General features: G+C 35.1%; 1 long non-coding RNA gene across 1 annotated transcript in view; it reads left to right on the forward strand.

Annotated features, from left to right (window-relative positions):
• LOC110257446 overlaps positions 1 to 24,652 on the forward strand; it is a 421,649-nt gene that overhangs the window by 392,112 nt on the left and 4,885 nt on the right. The gene's annotated exons all lie outside the window — the stretch shown is intronic.

Below are 24,652 nucleotides of genomic sequence, written 5' to 3' on the forward strand. Positions count from 1 at the left end.
CCCATGTTCATAATAGCATTATTTATAACAACCAAGACATGGAAACAAACTATCAGTGGATGAATGGATTAAAGAAATTGTGGTGTGTGTGTGTGTGTGTGTGTGTGTGTGTGTGGAATATTATTTAGCTACAAAAACAAGGAAATCCTAAAGTTCTCTTGCGGCGCAGTGGATTAATGATCCAGTGTTGCCACTACAGAAGCTTTGATAACTGCTGTGGTACAAGTTTGATCCCTGGCCTGGGAACTTCCACATGCTGCAAGTTCAGCCAAAAGAAAGCAAAACAAACAAATGAAAAAAAAACAACAAAAAACAAGGAAATCATACCACTTGCAACAACTTGGATAAAGCTGACAGTTGAAATCTCTCAGATTCTCAAAACCTCAAAAGCTAGAGAATTACATTTTTCTCCTCTAAAAGGACCTGCATGTCACACAACAGCCTTCCATGCATGGCTAGGATTTACTTGCTTCATTTAAATTCTGTAATTTACTCCTTCAGAATTCTGCTAGATTTCTTTTCTTGGGAGAAACTGAGAAGAGAAAGATTAATGGAACAAACCATAGCCTCTGTTGCTTAGCCATTTATAAGACTATAACTTATACTCATTGTCTCCCACCTCTGCCCTTCATTCTAGTTTCCTTTTTCTCTTGACTGCAACTTCAATTAGTGTAGGCAACTTATTTTGTAACATTATCCAGATTTTCAACACAGAGAAATCTGAAGTTTTGGTCACTATGGCTTTCTCAGGCTGCAATTCTAAATTTATCCATTTGCCATCAAAACTGGGATGCCCAAGTAGATCATATGGATGCTAACAGAGCCCACCCTACCCATATTGTCCCATAGCAGCCATACCTTCTCATGATAATCAGGGCCAATTATCCTCCCCAACTTCACCCCAGGAAGATTCTTCTTCTTTATCTGTCTTTTAGCAAGCAGAGTCTAAACTCTCTGATTTCCAGTGACAGTTTCATGTGCGATATCATGGCGGTGACCTACTCTGTGGCAGTGGCCCTTCTTCGGGAGCCAGGAATTCAAAATCCATAAGCCCAGGGTTGCAAAAAAAGAAAGCAGAAATCTCCAAATGGGTTACTGGAAGTGTTGTCATATGAAGCCACTTCTTTCACCCATAGATTCCCCAACTTCAGTGTTTTACTGTTGGAGGACACAGTACTACACACAATGGTCACGAATTTAGTGAGGCCACTTAGCCTGAGGGACAATGCCCCTTGTGCATCAGCTGCACTTTCAAAGGTCTATTCTATCACTCGGTAAGGTCAGCAACTCCTGGGCGGTGCAATATGTGTTCAGAACCATGCATCTCATCCCTTGAACACTGCCATGTTTCCTGTGTTACAAAGTGAGTCTTTTAGTCTGATGTCATATGGGCCCATGATTGGTGAATCAAAAACTCTTTAAGGCCTTAGAAAATGGTGCCAACCACAGTCCTGCTGGTAGAGAAGGTGAACCCGTATTTAGGACATAATTTCTATGAATTTAAATTGTTGTGTCAGGGTGGAAAAGGTGCAGGGTAATCAATTCGAAGTGTCTGGTTTTTCTCCTTGAGGGATATACTGTATTGGAAGCTCAGAGTTAATCTTTTGCTGGCACTGTGGGCATTCATCATTGGCAGGATCCCATTCTTTTAGGCCCATGCATAGCCTCTATCAGTGCTACCTGGGCTTCTCCATGATTAGAATCATGTTCCCCTAGGCCAGCTCTAGGGTGGCTGAGCAGAGCCTGGCACACATCAGCTGTCCAAGTAATTCTGTCCAGGTTGTTTAGTAATGCCTTCTTCTCAGATGTTCTCTGATGGGCACTATCGCATAGTAACATAGTATTCATACCTTGTTCCTGCTCCCAATAGATCCATCAGCCCACTTTTCCTGAAGATTCCATCCTGTCCCTGATCAAATATCCTAGCTTCTCATCACTGCACAAGAGTCAATATACATCCTAACCGAAGAACACTTCTCTTTTATACACAAAACCGATAACCGATGTCCCACCTCAAATTCTATTGACTGAGAGCATTTCTCCTCCCTGTTGTCTTTCAAGATTATCCAAACCAGGGCTATACTAGACAAACACATCTATAAACCAAGCTTTGACTTATTTCTTTGTTAGTATATAATATGCTCCTGAAGATGGCATAGTTCCACTCCACGCCATGGTTCCAGTCTGCCAGAAACACCGCATAGAATCCTTTCCCACTACTGATATATTTAATAGCATAATTCATCTGAGCCAGGAGATGGGGCTGCTTGGACCTTAGCTGGGGCTCTAGCCAACACTGACAGCACTTATGTAACCCTGTGTTTGGGTCAAATTCAGATTCTCTGGTATAAAAGGTGTCAGTTTTAGAATCCAGAGAGACCTACCAGGCATTTTACAAAACCTCTGCGGTGGTCTGCTTCTGGGGAAGAGTGTGGCCTTGGCCAAGGCAGCCCTCTTCAGGTGAAAGGAAATCCAAGAAATGACCAACAGCAAGATTAATTGCTGGATAATCTGAGGTGCTAGGGGAAAATTTAATTACAAAACAGAGATCTGAGTAGTAGAGCACAGAATTCACTGAGGGTAAGAATGTAGGCAATTTGTTCAGTATCATGGTACCAAACACAAGGTTGAGACTGTGGTTCTGTACTGCTCCCAAGTCTGTTTAGGTCAAAGTCTGTTTAGATCACGATGAGTTATGTCTCATGTTCAAACAGAACTTGTGTTAGTTTACCATCATTGCATGTAGATTTCTGCTGTCGTTTGTATATTTATTTAGTACCTATCATAGATAAGAATTCCATTTTAGCCTCTCAAAGTCATACAATTAAATAACTATTAATTGTACACATGAATCTCTAGATTGTACCTAGAGATTGTTTTTCTGAATGGATACTTTCCTCTCCTTTGTACACATTCAGTGAATTCCTTTTAACGAATAAAATGAAAAAGGTTAAACCTAGTAAACATTACTTTAGTTCATTTTTGGCATTTCAAAGGTGAATTATAGCTTAGGATAATAGTGCTTGCGAAAGCACAGGCAGGCAAATACAGTGATCTCCCAGGGCAGACATTTTAAATCATTCAACTTTTTGAAATATAGGTAGTGAAATAGTGACTTAGTTCATTTTTTTTTTCCTTAGAAGAAAGATAATGATTTCCCCGTAGGAGCTCATAATGTGGCAAATGTCTAAAGAAAATGGCATAATGGAAAGTGAATGCATTATAGTTCCTCTTTGTCTCATTTCTGGAAAAAAAATAACATTCTGATAAATTATGCTCGATTCACAACATATCTAGACATTCCAGCAAGGAATTGAGAAATTAGTTTTTTTTTTTTTTTTTTTTTTTTTTGTCTTTTTGCTATTTCTTGGGCCGCTCCCGCGGCATATGGAGGTTCCCAGGCTAGGGGTCTAATCGGAGCTGTAGCCACCAGCCTACGCCAGAGCCACAGCAACGCGGGATCCGAGCCGCGTCTGCAACCTACACCACAGCTCACGGCAACGCCGGATCGTTAACCCACTGAGCAAGGGCAGGGACCGAACCCGCGACCTCATGGTTCCTAGTCGGATTCGTTAACCACTGCGCCACGACGGGAACTCCGAGAAATTAGTTTTATTAATGCTAAATATCTTCTGGAAACAGATAAAATTCACTTCAGCTTAATTTTATATTTTATTATAAAATCCGTACAAAAAGAGAAAGATTAAATTAATATAAGACATATCCTCATACTTTGGTCTTCATGAGTAATTAAAAATTAAAAAAAACAGAATTTTGAGTAAGACTTTTGATACCTCTGTCTGCCAATGTGTTCCTGTCAAACAATAAGGGACCACATTTGACATGCACATAATTTTATTGTCAATTTAGTTTGCCATTTACAATGCAGTATAATGGAGCAGTCTTTTACATGTGTCAATCAAATGACTGCTAAACTTATGAATCATCTTAAATAACAAACACCCATGGTGAATAAAATAATTTGAACAATTGAAGCAGAAAAAAAAAACCCTTTAGAATCCTTTCACATTAGTAGCTATCATTCTTGTTCCCTTCTAATGGAGTTGACCTTTTTTTCTCCACCAATACTAAGAATATGTAGCACATTATCTTTAGTTTTTGATTTGTCATATTGAAAATGGAGGTACTACTTGACTATGCTTTCCAAATTCTAGGAAATAGTTTTAGTGGTCCATTAAGATACTTTCTTCAGGTCAAAGAAATAATCCAGCATTTAAGAGCAGTAATTGAACAGACTGATAATGTCCTGGAAGTAATAGATAGGCTCACTGCAGCTGCCATAGGTGAGAGTTTGAGAAGTACTTACTAAATCTAAAAATGACTGCAAATAAATATCAGCCACTAGTAATCTTCTTATGATGGAATTAAAAATCAGGTGTTTAACATATTTTAATTTAATCTTACTATGTCAAAAATGTCATTACTCCTAGGTTTTAGCTAGTTAAATGCTTTTTTACTATCATAATGACAAAAAATGCTAATAATTATATATCTTTCCAATCTTAAAATTCTATGAAGCATCGTTTTGATGACATATTAGAATGTCTGAAAAAAGCCTTTATTTAATTTAACTAGGTTATTATTTTTAAATAATTACCCACATATTTAGTAGAAAGAATGCAGGTATAAATCAAGACCTACTTTTTTGGAATACCATTTCTCTGCACATTCTCCATCAGTTGATTCCTTTGATAGCCCCAAATAACCTTGAATTCTAAATAGAATTATTTATTGGATGTTGCCATATTATTATTGAATATTTTCCATAAACTGCTATTCATAACAAATCTACAAAAACAAATATAAAAACACTTTTTAAATTTTTTTTGTTATTTCCCCAATACAGTTTTTGTTCTATTGTACAACATGGTGACCCAGTTCCACATACATGTATACATTCTTTTTTCTCCCATTATCATGCTCCATCATAAGTGACTAGACATAGTTCTCAGTGCTACACACCAGGATCTCATTGCCAATCCATCCCAAAAGCAATAGTTTGCATCTGTTAACCCCAAATTCCATTTTAACAAATAAATACATACTTGAGGTAAACACGTATCTTTTTATTTCTCATTTTGTTCAGAGATACTGCCATAAGTTCAGCTTTTCTATGTTGTGAAGAAATAGTTATTTGAATTATTTCATTGCATTTTTCTCATTTACAGTCATGCCACATTGAAAGAACATCTGGTAGGAGGGTAGGGTATGCTCTTCAGGTAGGCACTTTTCAATGAGCTGTAAACTTTTTGTGCTGTAAAGGAAGGTTTTCCCATTTATCCTTCCCACTACAAAATGAATACCAAATGTATTTTGAAGAGTCTACAAAGGAAGAGTTGATTTCCATACCTTCTGATTTCTGGACAAGAAGCCAAACAAACCACTGAGAATATTCTCTAGATTGCTCATTGCCAACCACCCAAATATTTTTCTATTGCTTGTTTTTGTTAATCCAAGCTAGGAACACAAGTATAAATAAAGTAGCACTAACACCTTCCTAGAAAGTGAGAGACATCCTTCCTCTGGGTATCATTATGTAACAAATCATCCCCAAATTTATTAACCTAAACCAATTTATTATTTCTCATAGTTTTCTGGGTTGATTGGGCATTTCTGTATAGTTTTCATTTGAATTCTCTGAGACAGATGATGACTGGGTCTGTAATCATTTCAAAGCTGGATTATATCCTTACCAATTTGCTAGCAGATGGGACTAGTTATGATTTCAGATGGCCATTCCATATAACTTGTGCTTCTTATAGCATGGAGGCTAAGTTCCAAGAGGGAATTTCCCAAGAGTAAGCATTTCAAGTTGCCTGGAGAGAAGACAGTAGGATTGGCTTCTTATGACCTATCTTCACAAGTCACTCAATATCACTTTCACGTCATTCTGTGGGTCATAGTAATCACAGAGTCCACGCAAATTCAAAGGAGTAAAGAAATAGATTTCACCTTTTGGTGGGTTAGTGGCAAGGTTGCACTACAAAGAACATGTTAAAAGTCAGATATTCTTGCAGCAGTCTTTTGAAAATAAACTCTGACAAAATTTTAAAAATATGTATCATGCTAATTACAAATCATTTGCAGTATATTGAGAAAGAGAGAATATAAAAACAATTTTGGTGGAAATTGTATCTTGACAAAATAACAGCAGAGACAAATTCACAAGAAATAGAATGCTTTATTAAAATGCATAGAATACATATATTGTATAGAGTGATTTTAAGGAATTGGCTTATGCACTTGTGGTGGCTGGCAATTATGAAATCTTCAGTGCAGACTGGCAGTCTGGAAATTGAGGGAAGACCTGGTGTTGCATTTTGAGTCTGAAACATGCAGGCTGGGAAACTCAAGCAAGGTTTCTATGCTGCAATTTTGAGGTAGAATTGTCCTTCTTTAGGAAACCTCAGTCTTTTCTTTAAGAAAACTGATTGGGGAGTTCCCGTCGTGGCGCAGTGGTTAACGAATCCAACTAGTAACCATGAGGTTGCGGGTTCGGTCCCTACCCTTGCTCAGTGGGTTAACGATCCAGCGTTGCTGTGAGCTGTGGTGTAGGTTGCAGACACCGCTTGAATCCCGCGTTGCTGTGGCTCTGGCGTAGGCCGGTGGCTACAGCTCCGATTCAACCCCTAGCCTGGGAACCTCCATATGCCGCAAGAGCGGCCCAAGAAATAGCAAAAAAAAAAAAGACAAAAAAAAAAAAAAAAAAAGAAAAAGTAAACTGATTGGACTCCACCCACATTATGGAGCATAATCTTCTCTACACAAAATCTTTAAATGTTAATGACATCTAAAAAATAACTTCACAGCAACATCTAGTCTGGTGTTTGGCCAAACACCTGGGCACCATCTCCTAGCCAAGTTGACTCATAAAATTCAGCATCACAGATTTTTAAAAATATATATAATTTATAAAAATTATACTGTATAATTTAAAATATATAACTTTTAAAAAGAAATATGAAATCAATTACCAAAAAAAAATTCAACCTTGCTAATGATAAAACAGAGAAACCAAAACAAAAACCCAACATAACACCTTAGCTGCTTCACATTAACATAGATCTGTAGTGTCTTAATCTGTTTTCTTTGGACCCAGTGACACCTTTGAAATGTACATGTCATCCTTGAAAACAGAAAAATATCAATTTTAAGTTTCTTTTATGTCAAATTTGTTTGATTTCTCCAGTTCATGATTCAGCCTTAGTTTTATACTTACTTTATATTACTTTCTAAATATCTTATCTGTATTTATATCATTATAAGTAGTTTCCATCAAAGGATTAAAGATACTTTGTTTAGTGTAATTTACTTTCAGTAGTTACTGAGTCGGAATGTACATTTTCCTTCCTTTAAGCATCTCTCACTTATAAATATATAATGATACAGACGTAAAGAGATAAATTGGGTAAGAAATAGAAATGGGCTATCTGGAAGGCAACAGTTCCCTTTAAATAGCAAACTTCCTGTTTCTTTTTTTTTTTTTGTCTTTTTGCTATTTCTTGGGCCGCTCCCGCGGCATATGGAGGTTCCCAGGCTAGGGGTCTAATCGGAGCCATAGCCACCAGCCTACGCCAGAGCCACAGCAACACAGGATCTGAGCCGCGTCTGCAACCTACACCACAGCTCACGGCAACGCCAGATCGTTAACCCACTGAGCAAGGGCAGAGACCGAACCTGCAACCTCATGGTTCCTCGTCAGATTCGTCAACCACTGCGCCACGACGGGAACTCCACTTCCTGTTTCTTAAAAATAATTTGTTTTGGAATTTATCTTGGAACTAGTAAGCTAAATTTTCATAAATATTACATTCAAAAGAATAATTGTTAAGGAGTTCTCTTAGGGAATGCTTGGTGGGAACTGGGGAAGGGGGCAAAAATCCTTTTGGGGTAAATATGCACAGGAGTGGAGAGTGAAAGTGTGGAGAGTGAAAGTTTTAGCAAGTGTCTCAAAATTGTTTTGCTTAAGGAACCTTAAAAATAATTTATATTTATTATGTGTTCACCAGCCTCTATTTTTTATAAATGCTATAAATTTAATGAAAGCCCCTTAAGGCTTCTCAAAGTCACTTTGACAATAGCTTGAATTATACACTGTAAAAGGCAGGCACCAGTTGGGACAATATTATACCAAAAATTAAATGTCAGTGAACACTAGCATTACAACATCAAAGCTGTAAGCCACATAAAATTGATGTTTTGCATACTAAGAATATGTATTTGCATCTTATTTGTGTTGTTAATATTTATCTTCAGTGCAACCAAGGATAAAGTATTCTCCGTGGAAAATACAATATATTTATTTTTAATGTTCAATAAACCTTATTTATTTAAAATTCTGGCCTTTCCATGTCTCGGTTCCCCTATGGCTTTGTTATTTAGCCTCCATGTTGTTCCATTATAATCCAAGGATAGGTGTTTCTAAAGTAGGGAATTTACATTAAAATGATAGATACTTGAGTAGCAGTTACTTCATGGCAAGTTAGCTACATAAACCCCATGGCCAAACATCTCAAATGGCCTAAAGGATACTTTAAGGAAGGAAGAGGAGGCAGGGAAGGAGTGGGGTAGACTGGGAATCTGGGTTAATAGATGCAAACCATCACCTTTGGAATGGGTAAGCAAAGAGTTCCTGCTGTATCTCACTGGGAACTATATTTAGTTATTTATGATGGAGCATGATGGAGGATAATGTGAGAAAAAGAATTAAATATGTGTGTGTGACTGGGTCACTTTGATGTATAGTAGAAAATTGAAAGAATACTGTAAACCAAATATAATGGAAAAAATTAAAATCATTTAAAAAAGTAAAAGAGGGAAGAAAGGAAGGAAGCAGGAAGGCAGTAGAAGAGGGAGGGAAGAAGGAAGGAAGGCAAAAGGAAATATGTTGGGTGCTTATCATGTAACTATTGCTGTCTTACACATTTGCCCTTTTCATACTTTTCCTCCATGACCTATACTGTCTTGCAAGTTATATTATAAACTTAATTTATCAAAAAAGGAAATATACTTTTGAACAGTCCAGGGATTTTCCCAAGGTAAAAATAAAATGAAAGAACTGAAATTTGATCAAGATAAAAGAAGGAAAAATAATTTAAAAGGGGAAAGAAGGAAGGAATCTTAAGGATAAAAAAAAATATCGATAGCTTTTTAGTTTGCTTGCTGTATCAGTTGTAAAATGAGAGGAGGGATTCAGTTGGTGATCTGGAGCAATGACACTATGCTGCAAACTTGTAGAGTTTAAACGGTACACATGCTTGTGGCTTCATCACACGTTCACTCAATCTGAGTTTCTGGGAGGAAGGGACCAACATGCATCCTGTAGAACAGAAAATTTTGTACCAATGTGTAATTCCTATGTCAAGCCCACACTGAGAAACAAGGCCATCATTTTCTGAGGCCGTTTTCTCTAAAATTTCTGAAATCTTGATATTCCCAGACTTCACCGCCTCTGTTAGATTTTCTGGAAACAGAACCTAAGGTGGGCTTTCTCTTTACCAGATTTTCTTGAGTGAGGTATGATGTTTTACAGTTTTGTTGTAATTCCAGGGGAGAACAAAGCCATGCAGGGCCATGAGACAGTGGGAAAGGAGGGAAACGTGAAGAGCCTTTATTGTTTCTATAGGAAGGAGAGGACTGGGCACTGTAAACAGGTTTAGGATTCACTCATTTAAATAATTGCAGCTGAATCTGTGATTTAGTGGCAGCAGTCTCTAGTTGGGGATGATTGCGGTGGGTGTATTGTGACCTGGAGTACAAGACCCCCATAAGATAGAAGAGGTGGTTGGGGTCTAGACTTAATCAGCTGCTCAAGAAACAGAACTAATTGGCCTCTAGCCCGAATCTCAAAACTGTGTCAAGGCAGCATTTTAAAAAAGCCAGTGGAGCAGTGACTCACGTCACTGTTGTGGTGCTGGTTTGATCCCTGGGCTGGAAACTTCCTCATGCCACAGACAGCAAAAGCAACAACAGCAACAAACCATATTAGAAGACTCATGTAAATGAAGAGTTGTTTAAGTAGGAGAGTGAAAGAAGAGTAAGATAAGGCAGGAGAATAAAAAGCTAAGCAAGGATGTGGTCTTAACTCCTACCTAACTCCAACTTGAAAGTACTAGGAAACTACAGTGCACATTGAAGCCAGATGTCCGGCCCTTTATACTCCAGGGCAATCAGTTATGGGACAGAGTTGGCCCCAGGGGATGGGAGCGGGTGGATGTGTGGGTGAGACATTTAGCAAGATAAATCCCTTGGGATAATGGAATCTTTCTAGAGAAGAGAACAGCTGTAAATTTGCAGACAGCGCTACAGCAGATGGAAATGAAGAGGTCTGTCTAGCCCTAATAGCTCTATTCTCCAACCCTATTCATATACAATTAAATTACAGTGACTCCCAAATCCCCACTTGCCATGTTAGTAGGTAATAGAGTCTTTGAGACTCTATCTCTCTGCCTCTCCCCTATGTTAAAAAAATCCCAGAGGCCCTTATCCAGTCCAAAGGTCTGTGGATGCCAGAAACTTTTAAGTGCCAGCTATGGTGATCAATTAAAAAATTCTCACCAGTCTTCTATGTTTAACCGTTTAGGGAGTAGCTTTTCCAACTCATATTAACATCCCCTACAAATCACCCACTTACCCAGGTGCTAGGTATCTGAATCTGTCACTGTATTTATATTTTAGTGTTCTCATGACTCTTTCCAACCACAGAGGGTTACGGAAACCCTTCTAAAATGTTTTAAAAATAATTGTGACTGCACAGTCCTGCAAACATTTGATAATGCCTATAGATGCCTACCTTCACTCACAGAGGACACCTCTCAGTAGTGATAGGGATGAAGTAGGCACAGGTAGTTATAGAAATCCCAGTAAAGGATTATAGATAGAGAGGGAAATCTAATGTATGTTGGGAGATCACTGTAAGATAATAAATTGCTCAAAACAGCCACCTGAACTAAGCAGGTTTGCTAGACTGGCAGAAGTGTGAGAATTGCCTCAGGTTGTTGGGTGGGGGATGGGATGAGGCCTACAGTCAGATTCATACAATGACAGGAGTTCGAGGACCACCCTTCTGCTGATTTGAATACACGCCTTACTGGATACCAGGGAGGAGCTACTACTCCCAGAGAGGAAGAGGAGGTCTTTTCTGACACCCCCCCTCCCCCTTGAATGATAAAACTGTAGCCAACTGGATCCTTGGGACAGAGCTTCCTTGCCTGCCCACTTGTATCTCTAAGTGTCCCATCGTAATAAATCTATTTCTTGGCTATCACTTTGTCTCTTGCTGAATTTTTTTCTGCGTGAAGGCATAAGGAACCTAAACCTCAGTAAGTCCAGACATCGGGTGAGAACTAATTTAAAACATGGGTTCAAGTCCCAATCTATGGTCTGGCGAGGTTCAAACCCTTAACACTGTCAGTTTCAGTACCAGTGAGCCACATGTTCTCTCGCTCTCCTCCCTCCCTCTCTCTGTCCCTCTCTCTCTGTCCCTCCCTCTCCTCTCCCCCATTTTACTCTCTCCACATATACTCTTAAACTCTTGCTCTGGAAAACTAGGTGGGTGGTCAGTCTATACAGAAAAATGTTAATTGCCAACCCACATCTCATGACTAAAACGTAATGGTTCATTTTTAAATGATAATTCCTCAGTTTTAAAGTAAAAATAGATGGAGTTCCCCTTGTGGCTCAGTGGTTAATGAATCTGACTAGGAACCATGAGGTTGTGGGTTCGATCCCTGGCCTTGCTCAGTGGGTTAAGGATCGGCGTTGCCATGAGCTGTGGTGTAGGTTGCAGACATGGCTCAGATCCCACATTGCTGTGGCTCTGGCGTAGGCCGGTGGCTACAGCTCCGATTCGACCCCTAGCCTGGGAACCTCCATATGCCGCAGGAGCGGCCCAAGAAATAGCAACAACAACAGCAACAACAACAAAAAGACAAAAGACAAAAAAAAAAAAAAAAAAAACAGAGAAAAAGTAATTCATATATGCTATAATACCATAAACAATAAATATTTTTAAACTATAGGATAGAAATATCAGTGCCAATAAACTTGAAAACTTCTCTTAACAAGAACATTTTCTAGAAAACATCAATTTCTCCAATTAAGAAGAATAGAAAGCCTTAAAAGGGGGAAAAAGTTCAGTTAAAGACCAAAACTCTATCCCATGAAAAACTTTGCAACTGAATTTTACCTCAATTTTAAAAAAAGGAAAATCTCCTTATTTCTAAAAAAATGGTTAAGGATAGAAAATAATAAAGGTATAGAACTCATTCAGGTATAAAAACAAAATCTTAAAATCAACGAGAGTTAGAAAAACACATTCAAATACTGAGACGGCAAGAGAAAAATATCAGTAGCTGCCTTATCACAAACCATGCAAGTCAGAAGCTGATGGAATATCTTTAAAGAGCTAGAAGAAAATAAAAAGATCCACCTAATTTTTTTTCCATAATGATATCTACAAAACCCCAAATCCCTAAACATCTGGAAACAACAGGACTCTAAGTAACCACACAATATATGGGAATGTGTGGGATGCAGAAATCCAAGTAGTATGACTCCAGAAACCCTGCTGTGAACCACTGTCCATACTTCATCTGTTTATACTGTTTGGATCTGTTTATACTGTGAGACCCATGGGCAAGAAGCTGTTTTCTTCATTTACACTTAAGGGGTCTGAAACTCTGATGACTACCCTAGGTAGCAGAACCAAGACAACTGAGTATTCTGACTCCATCTCTCTATCTCTGCACTACAGTGTGTCCTTTTACAACAGAGATCTATAGATTCAAAGACAAACAATATGTACATGTTATATACATATATGAAATAGAAAGGCTTATATATGCAAAGAATATCTCTGGAAAAATACGCAAGTCATGGGTGAGGAAGAAGTGTGTTCCCTCCAATGCAAAGGGAAACTAAGTGGCTGGAAGGCTGGGGTGAGGCAGTCTCCTTTCTACTGTATATCGATTGATGGCTTTTGAATTCATACGTGCTTATTTAAAAAAAAATTTAAATGATGATAAAACAAAAATAATTTTGTTTATGTCTTGAATTTTGTTCAAATGTTATTGTAAACAAAAGAATCCTGTGCACTGCAAATGCATAAAATGAATGTATATCACCATCCTCTTTCACCACTCTTTATGCTTATTCATCTATTTTGTACAGTTTATGTATAGTTTAAATGATAAAGCTAACATTGTGCTTGAAATTTTTACTTTTTCTTAAAATCAGCATTTCTGCATATAGATTATCCCATTTTACTGCTTTTTCGTATATCTTATTTACTTGGTGTCCAGCAAGTTGGTAGTGACTGATTTTACCAACAGGTTCCTCCCAAACTGCACAATTTCTCTTTCCCTCCTGCTGTGGCTGGGATTGAATGGATTGAATGTCTATTTCAACCTAAATTTCTTGGGTCTACAATTTCATTGTTTTTATTGTTTCATTTTATATTTAAAAAAATTTTTATTTTAAAGCTCATTCTGCTAGTTTAATAAATGAATAGAATACCTTTCTTTAATTATTAGTAGATTTGAATCTACCCAATATCAATCCCTGTTCTTTGTAGGCTTTTGCTTTTCACTGTTTATCAGATTGTCTATGCCTACGCTTTGGTATGTATCTTGTGCACTGGAATGAACTCATCATATATTACAAATTCTAATCCTTTGACTTTTGTATTTGTTGAAAGTATATCCTCAGTTGCTGGCTGTGACTTAATTTGATTAAAAAGAAACGTCATGTTAATTTTTAAAGTTAATGTTCAAACAGTACTACTTCAAGAACATGTACATCATGGTTAGAGGAGGCAACTGCAAGGAGCATATCATTTTAAACATAATATGGTAGGTTTTTCCCTCATTTCATAGCACGGCCACACTCTTTTTTCTCTCATCATACCACTTAGTTGCTTATGCTAAATTATTTTTGCATATTGTTTAATCCCTTTCTGTGGGATAGTATTTTTCAAAAATAAAGATAATAGACACTGGTTAAGAAACTAAAGTCAAATGAAAACATCTTCTTCCCTAAAATCTAATTAACTTGAGCTAAATTAGGTTTTTAATATAATAGTCATATCAAAAATCAATAAAATAAAGTGTCTAATGTCATAAATGATATTTAGAAGTATGGCCAAAGAAAGAACATGGACTCTTCGTGCCCATTCTATAAAAACCAGAGACAGAAAGTACTCAACTCAGCCTTCCACCATCACAGTTGAGCCCTTGAGCTTCAACACTTAACCCCTATAGTTACAAGCAAACAAACAAAATCTTAACATAAAGAAAAGAAATGCAATTCTCAGATCAGATGAAATAGAAAAGCTGGAAATGAAATGAAGGAAATTATGTTCATACTACATTCAAACAAGGTAAGAGAGCTCTTCAAATTATACATGAAAAAGACAAAGTGAAGTGGCAGGCAGCCAAAAATGTTACATTAAAAGAATAAATGTAGTAAAATAGTCAAAGGGAAAAATACACTCTGGAGTAAAATAAAACCAAGAGAAGAGGGAGAAAAGAATCTTCCCTTGCATACTTTTTAGTTTAGATGGAATACATGTGGATATAGATTCAGTAGAAAAAGATACCAACAACAAGATGACAAAATAACAGGGGGTGTAAAGCCAAAGTGTAGGGCTGGGAACTGATGAAACCAATAACATCATTGCATAAATAGTAAATATATAAAAAAGCAGAAATAGATGTTTAAAAAGTAAAATAAAGGAATGATTTGAAATGATCACAGTGACTTTAGAAGAAAAGGACCAAAATAGATCATAGGGAATAAATCATAACAAAATATAGTTAATTTTAAAGCAAGTAAAAGTTGGTACTAGAAAACAAATATACAAGTAGTTTTAAAATGGCATCCAGAAAAATACATTTTAAATGTGGATCATATATTATTCAGTGATCACTGCATGAAATTGTGATAATTGACTATCCATTTGGGAGAAAAAAATAAAACTAGAACTCATTTTTTTATATAAAGTAAATTACCAATAATTCTTTTATAGAAGCAACTGAAAAAATGACAAAACAGGATTAATTTATTATGCTTTCAATTATGAAACATCCATGATTATAAATTTTATGTGTATGTTAGTATAAGTCTTGGGAGAACATTTGGCAACAACTTTCAAAGTTCAGTATATTCCTGCCAATTAACACAGCTAGAAATTTATATGAAACATATCTAAATGTTAAAATATATGTTCAGCAACGTTTATTTCAAGAGTTTTGAATAGCAAAAAGAAAAAGTTTTGAAAGGTATGGGACCTAATTAAATATCGATACATTCATTTGATGGATTCAGTCATTAGGAATAATAAGACAACTTTCTGTGTTCTGATTAGGAAGAGCAGAATGATGGGCCACGCTTTCCGCTTTGTTTTTATGAGAAGCCTCAATGCTCCAGGAGATCAGGGAAGTCACAAGTGAGGGAACAATGACTGGTTGCCAGATTAAATCCCTGACACAGAAATAGCATCGATGCTGTGCTAGGGATCACTGCAGAGGTACCCTGTGATGTTTGTAGCCGTGGTGACCAAGAACCTTGTCTGATACAGAAGAATTTATCTTGGGGATGGGAATACAGTTCATTTTGATTTCTACTTTAAGTTTTTATATATTTTAAAAGTCAATAATATGTTCTATTAACATTCAGTGGAACACAAAATCACAGAGTGGCACATACAATTGCAGCAAGTCCTTAGAAAGAAAGTTTTCCAAGGGATTCCTGGTGAGTAGCCTGCCCTGAAGAATAAAACGCCCAAGATATATTCTGAGTCCTTGAGATTCATATTGTTCTGAGGGAAGGGGAAAGACATACCAGAAGTGGCGTATTATGTATTATCCAAAAACAAAAAAAATAGTATATGTGTATTCTGAACCTTATTAGACAGTGCATATACTGTTCTAGGATTATCTATTTGCTTATTAGAAAATACATAAATCTGATTAAGATGAGATGAACCAAGTTAAAACCTTAGACATCTCCTAACTCATTATTTTATCACTCAGCAATAATTAATGTTTTGTGTAATATATTAGAAACATATCAGTCATCCATGTTTTTGTTTTAATAAGTGTCATTTTATAATTGTAGGTTATTTGTTCTATAAAAACGTCCCCAAAACTCAATGAGATAATGTTAGAATGTTTTTAGTTTAATAAGGTTTGGCATGCAAATAATTCTGTATTTCAGTAGAAGAGGTGACTTAAACTAGTTGGAGTTTATAGCGTTATGTATCTTATGTATCTTAAAGATATATAATCTTAAAGAATTTTTAGGAGCTAGACAATACATATTCCAGTTTCTATCTTCCATGATGGTAAGGAATCAATACTTCATCATAACTTATAAGTTAGGACCAATAATCCATAAAAGGTTTAATCTGTAACCACCACATTTATTTAATATATTATAGCTGTTTTTATTGACTTGCATTTCAGTGGCCCTTAGGACAGACATCATATAAAGAAATGGTTAAAAATGTTATTTATGATCTATTATTTAATTTCTGTATGATAGGCTTAACTAAATCAAAATATAGATACTGAACATCCAGGACAGTATTCTTATTAACTAAAAAATATAAACAGACAGCAAACATACATCAGCAGAAATTAATAGTTCAATTTATTATTTGGAGGAAAAAATGATAAGATTTAATTCAGTATACATTTTGAGCAAAACACAAAGAATCAATCTGGCTTGTGGCTGTTTAGTTAAAACTTTATCCTGAGAGACATTGAGGGGCTATCATAATGCATTTCTCTAATTTATCATCATTTGCTCTGATGTGAGTAAAAGACATCGAATATAACAGTATTTTAAATACATTTTGAAATGAAGACTCTTAAAAGAACACCAAGATGTCTATTTATTTACTCATTAGAAAATTATACCAAATTCAACTCACAATAATCTCAATTTTATGTAATTAAATAATAAAAGTATTATAAAATAATAATGCTTCACCCATATCTGTATCTCTTTGATGTGTTATTCTTACTCTAAGTCAGTAGGGGAAATCACTAGTCCATTATTTAACCAATGTTGTATTTAGGGTACTTCTACATATAGTATTAGCTTTCATTCTAGGGTTGTAAAATTGAATAAAATAAAACTGTTACTTGAAAATATTTTATTTTTAGTTATTAAATGATTAGAAAACCTTTTTTTTTTATTAAAACAAGAATAAACTCTTGCACATACTTCTGCAATACAAGTGTGAAGAGGGAACACTACTATACCCTATTCCTTGGGGAATCAAGGAAATGAGTGCTTAATTCCACCTGAGAGTAAGGAATTGGGGTTTAGAGATGAGGACTTTAAAGGAAAAGTGACAATTGAGTGATCTAAGCTAAGAAGGAATAGACATGAAAAGGATAAATCGAAATAAGTGTAATAACTTAGAAGTTAGAAAAATAACTTTAAAAAAAATGGGAGGAAGGTAAATATGATTGCGATTTTTTACCATTTACTCTATGGTAAATATATCCCACTTGCCGTATGTGTTTTATCTCATGTACTTCTCATAGTAGACTTATAAAATAAAGCCTTATTGTTTCTATTTCATATATGAAAGAAGCGTGATATAAGAAGATTAAACAACCATATAAGATCACAAGATCACAGAGCTAACACGTAATAGTGCTATATTTCAAACTCAACCTTATTCCAGTACCCTTTGCAACTTCACTATATAACATCCAAAAATATATGCATGCATACATACATATTTACATACCTACAAAGATAAATGATAAATTAGAAAAAAAGAAAACCAGAGGAACTGATAAGTTAAAGAATTGATTGCTTGTGGAAGAAACAATATATAAAAGATATCTAATCCAGACAGTAAAGGAAAGCACAACCATCTAACATTAAACCAAAACCAAAAAAAAAAAAAGGTAAACTGGAAGCATTACTTTACATTTGAAAAGAATACTATGTACAACAAAACTATTTGAAAGAAAATTTTTTTTGTCTTTTTTTTTTAGGGCTGCACCCGCAGCATATGAAGGTACCCAGGCTAGAGGTCAAATTGGAGCTGCAGCTGCCAGCCTGCACCACAGCCACAGCAATGCCAGGTCCAAGCCTCATCTGCAACCTACACCACAGCCCACAGCAACACCAGATCCTTAACCCACTGAGTGAAGCCAGGGATTGAAACTACATCCTCGTGGATGCTAGTCAACATTAATTTCCACTGAGCCACAATGGAACTCCTGAAAATGTTGATAGAATGAATGGGTATATGGGCAAAATTAATTCTTAAAAATAATTCAAGAAGATTTAGAACACCTGAATAGATCAGTGACAAGGAAATATACTAAAAGATGCATCAATATATTGAAATTTTCTGGGCTGAGCATTCTTTTAGAGATAATGAATTTTATAGTACTGAAAAAATAAAATTTCTATTTTATAAATGACTCCAAACTAGAAAAAAAGATAATGAAGCATTGACAAGAAAGTACCATGATTTGTATGATGAAGTAGGATTCATCTCATCTTTTAGAATAATTACAAGTTAAGATGTGTATTAACACAAACTATCTCGAGTAGACCAAATGAGAGAAACTATGATTATGTAGACTGATATCAAAAAAGCTTTGGTTAAAAATAAAAATAATATTCATCCTGATTAAAATTCTTCATAAATAAGCATTTACTTAAAATAATGAAGCCTATCTCAAAACAAAATCAACTATTTTCTCTAAAGTCTGGAACAAGATCAGGATCTCCACTATCATCATTATAATTTGAGACAATTCTAGATGTTCCAGATAATTTTTTGTTAAGTTTGAACTTAAAATTATAAGTATTGGCCAATGTTATCATGGCACAGTTTGAAAAATTGAGAGACCAACAATGAGAAAACTGTTTATAACTCATAAGAAAGTAAAGAAAGGGAAACATTTAAAAAATAAATATTGGAGTTCCCATAGTGGCACAGTGGTTAATGAATCTGACTAGGAACCATGAGGTTGCAGGTTCAATCCCTGGCCTCGCTCAGTGGGTTAAGGATCCGGTGTTGCCATGAGCTGTGGGGTAGGCCGCAGACGTGGCTTGGATCCCACGTTGCTGTGGCTCTGGTGTAGGCCGGTGGCTACAGCTCCGATTCGACCCCTAGCCTGGAAACCCCCATATGCCACAGGAGCGGCCCTAGAAAAGGCAAAAAGACTAAATAAATAAATATTTTAAAAAATCAATAATTCCTTTTAACCCCCATGAATATTTATAAAAGAAATAGGAAAGAAATAGTATGCAAATAATCACAAAGAAATGTAAAATATATCCCCTCTTTATTTTTCTTTAAAAAGATGTATGGTAGCAACTATGTTCAAAGTTCTGTTATTAGGAGTTCCCGTTGTGGCACACTGGAAACGAATACAGCTAGGAACCATAATGTTGCCAGTTTGATCCCTGGCCTCGCTCAGTGGGTTAAGGATCTGGCGTTGGCTGTGAGCTGTGGTGGAGGCTGGCAGCTGTAGTTCTGATGAGACCCCTAGCTTGGGAACCTCCCCCAGACAAAGTAGTATTATTAGAGCTGTAGCTATAAAAAGCAAAGTTCCTACTCTCAAGCAGTGTATATTCTAGGTTCTAGGATAAGTGGGGGAGATAGTTAATACATATATAAATATACAACCTAATTTTAGATACTAAATATTACTCAGAAGAAATTCAAAGCAGAATTATAAGGTAAAATTTAATAGTAGGTGTCCTATAGGGTTAGAGGGATATTTATCTAGATTAGTGAGGAAGACCTTCTAAGGAGATGACATCATTGTCTAGGAAAAAGGAAATCGGGTTTTGGTCTTGGTTTAAATTTAGATGAATATATGATATACAAGTAATAATGTTAAATAAACTAATGAATATGCATTAGCAATTCAATGGATAGATTGTCTTGAGATATAAACTTTAACTTTTCAATATATAAGTAATACTTGAAGCCAGAGATTGAATGAACTTACTTAACATGTCCTTAAATATAATCTTAATAAGGATCATGAAAAAATCACAAAAGAGATTTTTAAAAATTTAAAATGGAATTTTAAAAAATAATATTTGAGTAATTGGTGGTTAATGTCACTTCCTAGATTTAAAAGTTCAAAACATGTAACTGTTAATTCCCCTAAAATAGTGAATATGTTTAACATCCCTGCAATTCCAGTGAATTACTTTTAATGTTATAAAATGATTCTAAGTTCTCAAGGAACAATGCTGGAATAGAAAAACAAAGAAAATGTTGGGTGAATAGAATGAAGACAAATATCTAGTATATTTTGATATTACAATAGTTATAAAAGCATATTTATGTTTTAAGAATTAGCATAAGATGCTTGGAACACAGCAGAAATGTACATTTAGTATAAATGTGGCATTTTAAATGAGCATGCAAATGATGAATCAACCAATAAATAGTTCTTGATGCATACCTTTTTGTTGCCCATTAGCCAGTATTATTCTAGATGGTTTTTGAAAGTTAAATGTATAAGTAAAACATTCAGAGAGCTGAAAAACATGTCTAAGAGAACATTTATTTGATCTAGAAATTTAAAAAGATTTCCTAATCATAAAAACAAAAGAAAGGGTCAAAAATATTGATGAATTTGACAGCATAGATAAGAAAATCACAACTGAAACCATCTTAAAAATACACAGTTAATTTTAAAAGAATTATTTACAATCTGTATTTCAGGACTTGACAAGCCCATCCAAAAATATACAGATGCTTGAAAGAAAAATGACCAAAGGATATGAACAGACAGTGCTTCAAGAATAATCCTAAATGGCTAAGAAGTGCTTTAAAAGAAATGTTCAATAGAAACGATAATTAAAGGTTACAAATTTAAACAATTCATTATCATTGACACATTAAATTGGCAAATTTTTAAAATAATAAAGATAACCAGAATTGGTAGGATGCACTGGCACAGGTGTTGTCACATGGTTGTAGTGGGAGTATTTTTTTTAATCTTTATAAAGGTAATCTGGCAATTAATCATTTTTCATTTTTTTATTACTCAAATGAATTTATCACATCTGTAGTTGTATAATGATCATAACAATCTGATTTCACAGGATTTCCATCCCACAGCCCAGGCATATCCCCCCACCCCCCCATTAATCAAGACTCTTGACATTATATTACATACCTTTTAACCCACTCTTTCTACTTTCTGGAATGTATTAGGAAAAATAGTCATAGTTAAACACAAAGTTCTTTAAAAGATACTGCTACAGCAAATTAAAAATTTAATTTTAATTTTAAAAATTAAAAAAATATTGAAAAAATTAAATGTCCCAAATTAGGGATACATTGCATCAATTAAATATCAATTTTTCAAAAATGAGTATGAATTTCATATACTGCTCAAGATACCTTGTTAGGTGCATAAGACATATAACTATAGGTTCATAATTTAATATACAAATACATAGAAACATGAAAATATTTACTTATATATCTTTGAGAAGGTTAAAAATATTTTATTTTATTCTTTTTTCACTATTTTTGTATTTTCCCATAACCACATAGTAATTTTATAATCATAAAAATGTTCCTTAAAATATAAACCAAGATTCACTGTGGGCAAGAATACAACTGGAAAAAGGGCTTCAGTGTCCTTATCTATGAAATAATAATCTACATTCTGAGTCTTACAGGTTTATTGTGAAAAACAAGAGAGGTATAAAATATTTTGAGTGAATTAGGAGATCAGAGAGTGAGGGTTACATGCATTCTTTTAGGATACTAAGTTGGCACTTAAGCTTTTTGTTAGTCTCTTTAAACCTTTAACTTGGGCATCATTAGTGCACTAACTATAAGCAGTGACCTGAAGAAATTAAAATACTTTCTTAAGCAAGTAGTTTACTCCCAGAAAAATCTGGGTCTCAACTGAGCTTTGGCACTGTTTTAGTAGCACACGTGAGTAAGGACAACCTGTTTGCTTAGGGATTCAGCAAGCAGGCTTAGCAAGTCTGTTTATAAGTCTAGGCAGAAATCAGATATTTTAGTGGTCGGTTCCAAACCACCCCAATAAAGAAAATATCACAAAAAAATGAGTCAAACAATTTTTTGGTGTTTCCCAGTGCATATAGAAGTTATGTTTTCTATTAAGACGTATAGTTTATTAAGTATACAATAGCATTATGTCTAAACAGACAATGTACTCAATTAAAAAAAAGATGCTGTGGGAGTTTCCATTGTGGTGCAGGGGAAACAAATCTAACTAGTATCTGTGAGGATGTGGGTTTGATCCCTGGCTTTGCTCAGTGGGTCAGAGATCTGGCATTGAGCTGCAGCTCCAATTCAACCCCTTGCCTGGAAACTTCCATATGCTGCAGGTACAGCCCTAAAAAGCAAAAAAAAAAAAAAAAAGATGCTGGCATCGATAGACTTGTTTGATGGCAGTTTGCTACAAACCTTCAGTTTGCAAAATCATAATATCTAAGAAGAACAATAAAGTGAAGAGCAATAAAATGAGATATGTCTATAGTAGTAAAAGCTTAAGAAAGGTTCTGGTCCCTAATTGAATGTAAGAGAGAAAAAAACCACTAATGTGTGTAATCATCATCCAGCAAGAGAGTATTTTATAGGCCCTCAAAGGCAATGGGAGGCTCAGCTAGGAAGGAAGAACCAGGGGCTGAGTAATCAGAGTAGTTTAACAATGAGACTGGTTTACTGAGACTGGTTTGTGAGATACAGCAAAACTCTTTGGATCTGCCATTGGTGGGCAAACAAATGATAGAATGGATTTAGGCCACTTTTGGTTATTAAACAGTCACAAAATGTCACTCCCAGTGTCTGGCTCCTTTCCAGCAGGAACACATGTTGTTTCTTGTTACTCTTGAGATCCCGATTAGTCAGTGTTGTAAGCCCTGTCCTGAATTATGCTGTAATGTAAATATGATATGTACAAGAATTGATATATTTGCTTCACAAATAGAATAACTGTAGAACTGTCATGAATATTTTGTTATGCTCAGTTTACAAATTAACTGGATTAACTATACTCTTCCCTGAAGGTTTCAGCAGAAAACAGAACTAGGAATTATGGTATAGCCCTTTTATTGTAGTGAGGAATATATTTACTTTTTTGATTCATTGTTCTGGCCTAGTTTATTTTCAAGTAAACATGCATAACAAAATATTACTGCATGATAAAGGGGAATGAAGCACAGGCACTCACTACAAGAAAAATCAGTATGAAAAATTAATTAGGAAATTATATTGACTTATAAAATATTCTGAGCTCTTTTAAAAAATAAATGGATTATGTAAGTAATCAGTTTTTCAGAACTACTCATGAATTCATTCATTTGTTCAACTGATATACATATCCCTATTATGTCCCTATTTTCCAGACATCATTCAGAGAAAGGTATATAAAAATGAATGATACACAATCTCCATCTTCAAAGAGATAAAGAGAACAAACATATAAGCAAGTGATCTCATCATGAAGTAAGGACTAATAAAAATATATTGAAAATGATAAAGTTATTTTAAGATATGAAGTGTACAAAGGTGTTAATGTGGTATTTTATTTTATAAAAAAGTACAACAGTGTATTAAATAGCATATCATCTCAGGTTTAAATTTTTTGCTTCACTATCGTATAGAAGGGAGAGTCTGGCATGGTATAATGAACATGAGCTTTTGAATCTGAAGAATTTAATTCATATAGTCCCTAAATGAACCTTAATCCTTCTGAGTCTTGGGTCTTGTGTTTTTAAAATAGGCATAGTTGTTGTACTTATTTAACAAATTTTTTTTAAGAATCTTACAAAGAAAATAAAAAGATCTGTATGCTTTGAGAATCCACATACTTTTAATCATTATTTTAATTGTAACAATCTCCTGAGAGTCTGGAATAATTAATACAACTTTCAAATTATTGGAAGTATCATATTTAGGGAATCTGAAAACATATATCAAATCAATAATTTTCCTTATGAAAATTTGTGTCTTGTATAAATTCCATAATCCTAATTTGACAGGAAGCATGGGAAGCACTTGCTATTGCCGACACGGTTTCTGCTTCTGTGGCTGTGTCTACTAAACCTACCATCTTTGACACCACCACCATTGTTTCAAATAGAAATTTACATATTTCCAAATGCTCTGTTTTCAAGTGCTAACTACTACCTCTATGAAAGATTACCAGAAAATGTTGTTACCAAAAGGTTAAAGTTCAGTGAACTTATTGAAGTAAAATAGAGCATCCCCTTGACATTGTCTCAGTAGTGTCTCCAGAGGTGAGACAGGAGATGATATCTACATTGTTTTTAGCTCTGGGATATTTGATTTTTAAGGCAGTTCTTCAGACTTGAAACTTCTTGGAATTACACAGAAATTGTGATAATAAAAGCCTTAGATTGATGGGCACAGGAAAGAGAGGGGTTTAAGTGAGTTAGCCATTCATATAGATAAACAAGCTGTTTTGCTTCCTCCAGTCTTAGCTACAAAAACAAGTATTTCTTGGAGTATGTGGTTAATTTTGTTTGTCTTCAGTAAATTTTAACATAGGACTAGTTAAGTTAATTTTGTTTGTTTTCAGCAAGTTTTAACAAGCATTTTGGTTTAACATTCATAGCCATG

This window comes from Sus scrofa, chromosome 17, assembly GCF_000003025.6.
Source record: "Sus scrofa isolate TJ Tabasco breed Duroc chromosome 17, Sscrofa11.1, whole genome shotgun sequence".
NCBI lineage: Eukaryota > Metazoa > Chordata > Mammalia > Artiodactyla > Suidae > Sus > Sus scrofa.